The sequence below is a fragment of the Ambystoma mexicanum genome, chromosome 11 (assembly GCF_040938575.1).
Source record: "Ambystoma mexicanum isolate Mex_15411 chromosome 11, UKY_AmexF1_1, whole genome shotgun sequence".
In the NCBI taxonomy this organism is placed as follows: Eukaryota; Metazoa; Chordata; class Amphibia; order Caudata; family Ambystomatidae; genus Ambystoma; species Ambystoma mexicanum.
In genome coordinates this window covers 559,361,416-559,373,370 of record NC_090934.1, presented here as the reverse complement: position 1 = coordinate 559,373,370, position 11,955 = coordinate 559,361,416, and the positions used below count along the sequence as shown (strand labels likewise).

The window sequence follows — 11,955 nt, the reverse complement described above, 5'->3', positions numbered from 1 at the left end:
CATCTGACTCCCCCCTCCGCCTTTGACTTGTGGGAAGCTGAACTAACGAGAACTCCTAAACCGCACCGCAGTGCCTCAATCAATAACCTATAAAGACCATTGCATATTATCCTCACTATTTGCCTTATTCAGAACGTCTTCATCCCATTTCCTACTGTGCCTTTACCAAATTGAACGCCGCCTCCAGCTAAGACCTGGTGTCCTTAGCGGGTCCAACGAGCGGTCCAGCATGCTAACAACAGGCCTGTTAGCATGCTCCCCATTCCCATTGAGCCCTATGGGGGCTCGAGTGGGAATGGGGATGGGTTCCTGGAATGGGGAAATACCGGGCCCTCCAAGGTCGGAATGGCCTGGTATTTCCCTATTCCAGGAACCCGGACCCGGTACCCGGAATGGGGTAGCCATGCCGCAAATATCGGCATGGCTACCTCCAAGGTCCTAATGACCTCCATAGAGTTTGCGTCCCGGCTTAGAGGTGATTTCCTCCAGGGTCCCATATATTCCTATCATTGCAAGGCCTCGATTTCCCTTGCACTTCACCTCTAGGACCTGCTCCATAGCTCCCAGCACACCCTTTCATAAGTGGTCAATTTTGGGGCATTCCCACCAGATGTGGCTCCAAGTACTCTCCCCCCGCCTTCCCTCCAACAGTACTGTGAGTTCCCTGAGTACATTCTGTGCAGTTTTGTCAATGTCATGTGCCATTGGAGAATATGTTTTAGCCATATCTCCCTTATTGGAGGGATCATGTTAGCATGGGGATATGCGACCAGAGTCTTGCCCATACCAACTCCTCTACTGTGCTACCCGTGGAGGTCACCCATCTTTTCATATAAGGCCTTGTCAGAGGGTCCCCTCCAGCCTTTATAAGCTTGTATATGGCAGTTACCAGTCATCTGTCCCCCGGGTCCCCCGGGTCCCTGTTTACGTACTTTTCAAATGGAGTTAGCTGACGCAATCGTGCTTGTTTCATGGTAGGGTGGTGCAGCCAGTGCCTCAGTTGGGCATACCTATACCTTTCCCTTTCCCCTAGGACAAAGTCTATTTTACATTGTTCAAATTGCTTCAAATGGTCACTTTCAAACATGTCTCGGACTTTCAGGCATCCCCCCTTTTGCCAGGCCTCGTATGTGGATGTTTTGTGTCCCAGGGTGAATTGCGGATTGTCGAACAGAGGTGTGTATTGTGAGGGATATGAAGTGATGTGCGCCTCTTTCACCGCTTCGTCCCACGTGTGGGCCACCACTGACAGGATGGAGCTAGTGTACACTCTCAGGGATCTATCCACCTTGGGTTTCCATAGGATCCCCTCCAGGTCCTCCACTTCGACTGCTCCGTCCATGGATCTCCAGATCTTCCCCTGGTCATCCCTTTGCAGTCCCGGAGGACTCTCATCTGGGCGGCCCTGTAATAGGCCCTGAAGTCTGGCTGCCCCATGCCCTCTTGAACTGTGGGGGCTTTCATCAGTTTTGCGGCCACTCTCTGGGATTTGTTGTTCCACACAAATGTACTGGTCATTTTATGTATGGTTCTAAATAGGGTCGGCGGCACCTGAACCGAAGTAGTAGAGTAGCTGTGGTAAGACCACAATTTTTATGATGTTTATGCACCCTAGCTATGTTATTGCTAGTGGGCTCCAGTCGACTAATTTGGATTTGACCTTCTCCAACAGGGGAGGATAGTTTGCTTGGTATGGGCGTTCTGGTGATTTGGCTAGTTTAATACCCAGGTAGGTAATCGAATGTTCAACCCATCTGAATGGGGAGGTCTTTTTGAGCTCAAGCATTGCCTCGGTTGGGATAGTGAGGTTGATAATTTCCATCTTGGACGCGTTTATTTTTAGCCCGCCACCACCCCCAATCGAGTAAGTTCCCTTTCAATCGCCCCCAGAGATGTTTCCGGATAGGTTAGTGTCAGAAGGATATCGTCCGCAAAGGCAGCGATCTTGTGGGGTCTACGCGCACATGTGATTCCGACAATGTCCTCATTGGCTCTCACTGATGTGAGGAAGAGTTCGAGATAGATCGCGTACAGTATGGGGGATAGTGGGCACACCTGCTTGGTACCTCACCTAATTGCCACTGGCTCCGAGATTTGCCCATTGATGGCAAGGTGGAGAACCGGCTGCTGGTAGTTGGCCCTGACTCGATTAGCAAAGCTGGGTCCGAATCCCATCCTGGGCATTGTTGCGAAGAGGAATCCCCACTCCACCCGATCAAAGGCTTTCTCCGCGTCCACCGCCATGAGAAGAGCAGGGATTCCTCTCTTGTGGGAATTTTCGATCAGGTGTACGACTCTCCTGATGTTATCACCAGACTGCCGGCCTCTTACGAACCCTGATTGATCATCTTGGACTATTTTGGGAATTATCTGGTCAAGCCTTGATGCTAGGATTTTCGAGTGGATCTTGGCATCGACATTTATCAGCGCTATAGGGCGGTAGGAGCTGCACTCTGTGCGGTCCTTGTCTTTCTTTTCTATGAGGATTAATTTCACCTCTTCCATAGATTTGGAGATGGCCCTGTCCCTTCTGTTACGTGATCTAACTCTTATCTATTTTCTTGGAGGCTCTGCACAAGAGGAGTATCACTCGGAGACGGCGCCAGCAAGGTCACTGCGGCTGTGGAATGCATGAGCTCCATGCCTCCAGCGATGGGAAACCATTTCTGCGAGAAGTACACGCCGTGCGTGCCTAACAAGCTGTAACCAGAACCGAAGGCCACGCTGACCCAGGGCCAAATCAACATACATTACAAGAACTTGGACACTTTTACCGCTTGCCCACTGATTGCTTACATACCTTCGTCCCATACATGGTGCCGGATGCAGCCCGAGGGCACCCTTCAGTGACATAAGTAATGTATTGGGGAATGGATCAGCCACCTCAATTGTATATATAAGGATGTAAGCTGCCTGGAGGGGCAGAGCAGTCCACCCAGGCGGTTTGGATACGTGCTTTCATTATATGCAAATACCCTTCTACCTCTGGTCTCCGGTGTGCTTTATTGGGATGTGTTGCTGAGTGTGCAGTGAAGCAGGGCGGCTTGCAGGAGGGAGCAGGACGGACGTTCGGTAACATTTGGTGCCGAAACCCGGGAGCTCCCTGTTCTCGCCTATCACTGACACGGTCGCGGAGGCAACATCAAATACGGTAAGTGAAAAGAATGTTTTTCGCTGTACCTCTTTATACCAATTTTTTTTAATATAAAAAAATGGTATTTGTATTTTTTTTAAAGTACAAGGGTGACTGAACTCGGAGACCTTGGGTCTCTGAGACATACACAGAGGTACCGCTGTCTGTCTGATAGGGTCAGCTGCCTCAGAGTACTATAATTTATGGTACAGGGTCGAAGGGCACTTACAGAGCCACAGGTTAAGTCAGAGCACATTAAAGTAGGGCTTGTGATACAGTCAGAGCACCGTCCAAGTGCAGGGTCAAAGCTGTAGTGACATAAAGCACTGTGCAGGGTCGAAAGCTTTCTCTGTGGTGGGGTCAATAGGGACAGACGAAATAAGACAGATGGCGGACGCCAGTCCATTGACCAGGCGGGAAGAGGAGGCTAAAGAGGTTATTGAAGAATTTTTGAAGAAGAAAAAGGGGATGTGTATGTGGTCAGATATCGATAAACCCCCTAGAACGGTAGAAGATTTGATAAATGAATTACTATTTACAACGGGTAAAAAATATTACTGTAAAAACAAGACCCATGTGATAGTGACATGTCTCTGGAAAATGTATTGCATAACAAAAGGGGAAAAAGATGAGGTTACACGACAGAATGCACTGCTATGCGACATGAGGGAGGACCTCACATACGCCCGGCAAATGGCTAATACTCACTGTATGCAAATGTCGTCTACTATCGTGCTCAAGGCACAAGAATGTGAAGATATTAGACAACAGCTTACTGATTGTCAGGAGGAGCTAGAAATGCACAAAAATGCATTTGAGGTATACAGACAACAGCACCCAGACAAAGATGATTGGACATATCCGGTATTGCCCATAAAAAATACGCAACCGGAAGTATATGGGAACCCCCCACCCTATAATAAGGCAGTAAAAATGGCACCGATATCACTGCCTACTGGGGGGCCCTTTACGAAAACAGGGGGGGACGACACACCGACGGTGGATGAATTAAGGAATGAGCTAGATTTGGACAATATGAACTATAATAATGTGACGAAGGTGGTGTGGGACAGGATAAAAGAGGTTATTAATAAATGGGATGTGGTACACAACATTGCGCGCAAAGACAGGGAAGTAGGGATACAAATGGAACAAGAACTTAAAAGGGCTGAGGACTCACGGGATTCACAGGAATCCCACCAAGGTAGACCACAGGACATTATGAAAATGTTAGCCCTCCTAAAAGAAATGCCCCGGTATGGAGGGGCTGGGCCAATGGAATTATTTAGTGCATTACACTCAACATACAAAACACTGGATGCACACAGATTGGATAGGGGACAGGTAGTAAGGATATTAAAGGCAGTATGCAACCCATCACGGTTAATAATACCGGGGTTTTCTGACCTGGATGACAAAAACCTAGTAGAAGATGGAGCAAAGGGGGAAGGCACAAGATGGAGGGTAAGCTTAGGGCCGATCATGGCACTAATGAAAAAACACCACAGAATACTGGCATTTCCAAAATTAATGCAGGTATTAAAGATCGGGAGGGATCAGAGCCCATCCGATTTCGCGGATATGTTAACTCAGACACTGATGAGGGACCCAGGGACGGAAGAAAAGATGACTATTTGGCAGTTATTACCGGATGACATTACAAGGGTGGTGGAAGGGAAGGTAGATGTGGAAGAAAAATTTAAATCGGTTCAGGGGTGGGCATATGTTTTGAACGCGGCAGATGACACATGGCTAGCGGTACGAAAGATAATTCCTGTGAGAGAATGCAAAGAGTGGGCAGAGGGCAAGTACATGGAGGAGCAGGAATGGGACACCCTGACACCAATACGGAATGTTACATATGATACTGAAAGGTACAGCGAGGATTCAACGTTGTTTCGGGGTCGGGGTAGAGGAGGTAGAGGACGCGGGAGAGGTACAGCGGGTAAGGTGTTGTTCGACAGAAAGACAGGGGCTAAATTGTATCAAAATGCGGAAGGAGTGATAAGGCCCTGGGTCACATATTGGGAGCAACAACAGGAGATCAATGACATAAAGGAGAAGGCACAGAAATTAAGAGACCAAGTGACCAGTACAGGGGCAACACCAGTGGCTGCGGTGACTGGCTCTACCGGGGACTAGGACAGGGACAAACCAGCAGAGTTGGAGGCCGCAGTGATACCCCTAAGCCAGGATAGATGGGGCCGCATGACGGCAGAAGGTTCTTTCTCCGCTGGTGGAGTCACACATAACGCGACCATATTGGTAGATAGTGGGGCGGCGCTAACTCTGACTAAAGGTGAATTCGTAGAGACAAAATATTCCAAAATGACAAAAATGCAAGGATTGGGGGGGCCTATAATTACTTCCCCGATTAAAGAGCTAAACATTTGCCTGAGTGGGGTGTGTATCGGCAAACAGCAATGCGCCACAGGAGGGGTGGAGGACATTTTGGGGATTGACACACTGTTAAGGAAAGGGGCGGTAATTGACTTAGCAAATTTATGCCTCCGCCTTCAAAATACAGCAGGTATAGTACAGGTGATACCAATGGCTGTCGTCACAGCAACAACAAAGGGGGACACACATATCCTCACGCAAACAAATGGCATTTTAACAGAATGGGAGGAGAGGTTTCCCGATACATGGGCAAAACACAAGCTAGATTTTGGGAGAACGCAGGATAATGTGGTATTGAAATTAACCAGCATCCCACGATACGTAAAACCCTATGGAATACCTCCAGAGGCGGCAGAACAAATAAATGATATACTGAAGGCGTTACAGGAGAGGGGGGCCATAACAGAACATTCAGGATGGGTACCATTTGTATCGCCGGTATGGGCGGTAAAGAAACCAGATGATTCATTCCGTTTAACAATTGACTACCGCATAATAAACAAACACTTACAGTCCAGACCCCAGCTGGTAGCCTCATTTCCAGAAATGATGGCAAAAATACAACCAGGTATGAAGGTTTTCAGTGTCTTAGATATCTCCAACGGATTCTACTCTCTCCCATTACATCAGGATTCACGGGAACTAACAGCATTTACGGTTGAAGGGGTGGTGTATGTATGGAATGTATTACCGCAAGGACTCAGAGACAGCCCAACAATATTTCATGCGGCCATGAAAAGAATATTGCAGAGCATAACGTGCATGAAAAATGTTATTCAATATGTGGATGACGTATTGGTGTGTAGTGAGACAAAGGAACTACACGAGAGACACTTGGGGGAGGTAATAGGGGCATTGCAAAAGGGGGGGCTCAAACTGAATGGGGGGAAAGCACAAATATGCCAACCAGAGGTACGATTTCTAGGGGTAACAATTTCAGGAAAAGGAAAAAGTATATGTAAAGATAGACTGCAACTAATAAATTCATTACCCCTCCCAACAGACCACACAGCACTACACAGGGCCATAGGGATCTTAGGATTTTCAAGGAACTTTACCCCCCTATTTGCTGAACACACGAAAATACTATATGACCTATTGCGGTCAGACAGATTTGATTGGACTGAGGAACACACTGAGGCCTTTCAGAAATTAAAGGGCTTATTGAATGGGGCTCCATCATTAGTAAGCCCAAATCCAGATATGCCCTTCTACATATGGCCAATTATATCGGAAAGTACGCAGGCTGCAATACTGACACAAAAATATGGGGATACTCATCATTTGGTGGCATGCAATTCATTGAACTATAAAATGACAGAATTGAAATACTCCAGATGCGAGAGACAGCTGTGCACACTGTACTGGGCAATAAACAAATTCCGATACATAACAGGAGGGGCTGCATGCATTATCAAAACAAACCACAAACCCCTACAGATGTTACTATCGTCAAAAATGTACCAGGGCAATGTCAGTACACAAAGGATATGCAAATGGATAGCACTTCTGACCACAATTACACTACACTTTGAGGAAGGAGGAGAGAAATACATACCAGTAGACGGCATACAGATAGATGGCCCACACGAATGCAGGACAGAAACAGTGAACACTCTACACAACATATTTAGGGCGTGCGCACCGGATAAAGATATCGATGGGCCCACGTTCTTTTGTGATGGAAGCTCCACATATGTAGACAACAAATTACATGCAGCAGCAGCAGTAGTATACAGGCAAAACGATCAGTGGCAGCACAACTCAATGGTGTTTGAAGGAAAAAGCGCACAATACGGTGAGCTCCAAGCGGTAGTACTGGCACTAAGGGTGATGGGGAAAATACCACGAGAAGTTGCAACAACGGTGGTAGTAGACTCAGACTATGTATTTAAAGGGCTCACCATATATTTGCAATGGTGGAGAGACCAACAATATCGGGGGACCGACGGCTCAGCTATAAAATTCGAGCAAGAATGGAAAGATATTGATGACCTATCGGGACAACACGATAGAATATGGGTCATCAAAACAAAGGCGCACAAAACGAAAGGAAGATGGGCGGAAGGAAACAACAGGGCAGATGCGGCAGCGAAATTGGCCATAAAAGAATACTCACGCACACCGCCACCCCCCATGGCGCCTTTGCAAGACAAAGAAGGGGACGAAGAAAGGGAGCAAGGAGAAGAGTTGGAAGAAGAATGGCCAGCGCCACCCCCCCCAGAACCAAACACAGAAGAAAATGAAACTTGGTATGTTTCACAAGGGGAGGGGGAAATGAAAATAACACTACGGAAAGGAAAGACAAAGGAACAAGCAGGAAGAGAAAGAGTTCTGTCAGACCTACAGGAAGAAGACGACATGCTCATGAAATTCATAAACGAAAACAGAAAGGATGAGGGGGTACAACGGAAAGATAGCACATGGTGGTACAAATCACATGGACAATGGGTAGTAATACTGCCTACCATCCTAAGGAAAGATGTCTTACAATGGGCACATGGCTACTGGACACACGAAAGAGGAGAGAAGGGATTACGAAGGCTAACAGCAATGGCCTGGTGGCCGACAATAAGGGAAGACTGGCGAGCACACGTGGCAGACTGTGTGACCTGCTGGAAGCGAGATAGAAGAGGAAAAGAGAAGATGGGACTGCTCCAACACGAACAACGAAGTACAGAAGCATGGCAACATATCCATCTAGATTACGTGGGGCCACTACCAAGAACGGCAAAGGGACACAGATACATACTGGTGATCATTGACACCTTTAGCAGATGGCCAGAGGCATTCCCTACCAGAAACTGCTCCGCCAAAACAACTGTGGACATTTTATTACAGGACATAATAGCAAGGTTTGGCATCCCATCTAGAATGACATCGGATAATGGTAGTCATTTTTCGGCTGAACTAACACGAACATTATGCACCAAACTACGCATAGAACAGAGATTTCACATCCCATATAGCCCGACGAGTGCCGGGATGGTGGAGAGATTGAACTTGGAAATAAAAAAGGAACTGTTCAAAATAATGGATGAAGAAGGATCCCAATGGGACTTACTGCTTCCATTTGTACTACATGGATTACGATCAAGACAACACTCAGCTACCGGGTACTCGCCGTATGAAATACTGTTTGGGAGAAGCATGCCCAGCACTGAAAAGTTACTGCTGCCACTGACAACGGGGACACCAAAAGATTATGAAGTTCTAGATGCAGAATACATATCATCATTAGTGAACAGACTACAGGGCATCCGTAAAATGACAATAGACACACAGGCACAAACAGACATCCACACAGCAAGAAAACACAACAAAACAAGAAGGGAAATGGTGTTACACATAGGAGACACTGTGATGCTACGCAATGAGTGTAGAACTGCAAAAAGTCAACCCAAATGGAAAGGGCCATATATAGTAACAGATAGAATAAGTAATGTAGTATATTGCATTGACCAGTGGGATAGCGAAGGTTTAGTAATGAGACACCTGAGCCAACTAAAGAGAGTGAAAAAAGGAAGAGAGTACATGGAGAGCAATAAGAACGAAAAAGGAAGGGAGAAGGGCGTAAAGAGAATGAGAAAAGCACGGACCATGACGAATACAGCAGAAGTATCTGGATAAATATCTCTTCTTTTCTTCTTCCAGATGCGCCTGTACATATGGCCCATGTTCTCACTACTGTCGATCGCCGCAGCGAAATGGCGAATGAACGGCTACATCAACATTACCCAGGCGGTGGCTGATACTTTTAATATATCTAACTGTTGGTTGTGTTCACAATTCCCAACGCATGCACAACAAGGGACACCACTGGTGGCAGAACCATTTACTATGGAAAAATGGGTGGGGGACGTAAGGGCGGCTACCAAAGAAGATGAAAATGGCCAGCCGGTACCAGCATTTACATTTCAAGAATCATTATCTGCACCATTTTGCATTAAATCTGGGGGTAGGGTAGGAGCAAAACTAGAGGATCGTGCGGTGGGGCAATACGAGCACTGTGCCAAAACACTGACGATAGACACAAGAAGTAGCATTGTGTATGGATTTAAAAAAGTGATATGCACCTGCTATTATGAAGATGGGCGTAGAGAGCAAAATGTCACTAGGTATGACATAGATGGGGAAATACTGGATGCAAGGGGACGCATAGTACCACCAGATGATTGTAGATGTAGGAACACAGGGAAAAATAATGAGACAAGCTATTTTGTGGGCATAGCAATATACAATGGGTTAATGTATAATGGAAATAGCCTCCAAGTACACTTATACACACCAGGGGTGTATTGGCTCTGTGGAGGGTGGGCATACAAAACTTTGCCCAAACAATGGGAAGGTGTCTGCACCATAGGACATTTGCGACCAAACGTGACAATTATGGTACTAAATAAAGGAATACACCGGACTAAAAGGGACAGCGGGGAGAACCCATTGGTAGTACGTAACACGGGGTTCCACCAATTTGTAAGAGTACTGATCCCCTCACTGGGGGTATACGAGTTAGAAAGGGCCATAGTGAACATATCCGCCTCATTGGAGCTCTTTGCTAATGCTACAGCAGACGCGTTAGGACACATGCAGGAAGAAATACATAGCATAGGGGCAACTGCTATGCAGAACAGAATGGCACTTGATTTATTACTAGCTCACCGTGGAGGCGTGTGCGCAACTTTTAATAATTCATGTTGTGTATATTTAGAGGAGGATGGCATTATAGCTAAAGACATCACAGTGATAAAACAACAGGCAAAAATATACAAACAAATTGCGTTAGACGGTGGTGGGGCAATCGACTGGTGGGGATGGTTAACAGGGCCTATGGGGGAACTGGGACATAAAATTGCAGTAGGCATCATGATGTTGGTGGTACTATTATTATGTATATATTGTATTATTACTGTTATAAAATGTATTGGTAAAAAGGGTATGGAAAACAGACAAATGCGAAATATTAGACAGCATTTATAGAAACATAAAAACAGGAAAAAGAGAAAAGTGGGCGTATGTTACGTGATCTAACTCTTATCTATTTTCTTGGAGGCTCTGCACAAGAGGAGTATCACTCGGAGACGGCGCCAGCAAGGTCACTGCGGCTGTGGAATGCATGAGCTCCATGCCTCCAGCGATGGGAAACCATTTCTGCGAGAAGTACACGCCGTGCGTGCCTAACAAGCTGTAACCAGAACCGAAGGCCACGCTGACCCAGGGCCAAATCAACATACATTACAAGAACTTGGACACTTTTACCGCTTGCCCACTGATTGCTTACATACCTTCGTCCCATACATGGTGCCGGATGCAGCCCGAGGGCACCCTTCAGTGACATAAGTAATGTATTGGGGAATGGATCAGCCACCTCAATTGTATATATAAGGATGTAAGCTGCCTGGAGGGGCAGAGCAGTCCACCCAGGCGGTTTGGATACGTGCTTTCATTATATGCAAATACCCTTCTACCTCTGGTCTCCGGTGTGCTTTATTGGGATGTGTTGCTGAGTGTGCAGTGAAGCAGGGCGGCTTGCAGGAGGGAGCAGGACGGACGTTCGGTAACACCTTCCTATTTGGTTAAAGAATGCCATGAGGTGGGGAATGAGTGTTTCTTTGTGGGCTTTGTAGAACTTTGCCACATAGCCGTCCGAGCCCAGGGATTTGTTGGGAGGCAAGGACTTAATGACGGCTCTGACTTTGTCTGTGGTTATGTCCTGTTCCAGCATTCCCCTCTCATGCTCGGTTATCCTCACCAGATCTATGTTTTCTAAGTAGTTTTGCTGAAGAGCTGGTGTAGGGCGGTCCGAGCTGTACAGAGAAGAGTAGAACTGGACAAACGCTCTTTTTATATCATCATTGTCTGCGCTAACCCTTCCCCCGCTAACTTTAATTTTCAGGGTTGTTTTATCTTTTTCTTCTCTCCTTAGCATCCTCGCCAGTAGCCGATCTGACTTCTTTGCTTTAACATAGTATTTTTGCCCGAAGTGTAGTAGGTTACGTTCCGCCGCCCTTGTCTACATTAAATCTAGGTGTCCCCGTGTGGCCCTATAATCCAGTTTAATGGCTGGGGTCTGCGCTGTCCCCATCTTGGCCATTATCTCTTTTAATGTATCCTCTAAATGGGCTTCATCCAGCCTCAATTCCCTGTGCCTTCTTGCTTTGATCGATATAATTCTCCCTCTTAACATTGCATTGAAGGCGTCCCATCTGACCTGCAGAGTCGTCTCCCCGACCTTGCTACTCTCAAAAAAGGCCTCTAGTTCTTCTTCAACTTCCTGGACCAGCTGTCAGGATGAACACCAGTAGCGGTGTTGTCCGTAGTATCTGCTGCTGCAATAGCAGTGGGGTGCTGTATGCGGTCCTCAATTGGTTACTGGACTGCAGGTGCGTAATGCACTTCGGATGGGCCGTGGTTTCCTAAGG

The 11,955-nt window shown here is 46.8% G+C and overlaps 1 long non-coding RNA gene across 1 annotated transcript; it reads left to right on the top strand.

The window, feature by feature from the left end:
- Positions 1-2,548: 2,548 nt before the first annotated feature.
- On the top strand, positions 2,549-11,000 carry LOC138503567 (uncharacterized). Its single transcript, XR_011279665.1, has 2 exons — positions 2,549-3,151; positions 9,188-11,000. It is a non-coding gene; the product is annotated as an uncharacterized lncRNA (long non-coding RNA).
- The last annotated feature ends 955 nt before the right edge of the window (positions 11,001-11,955 follow it).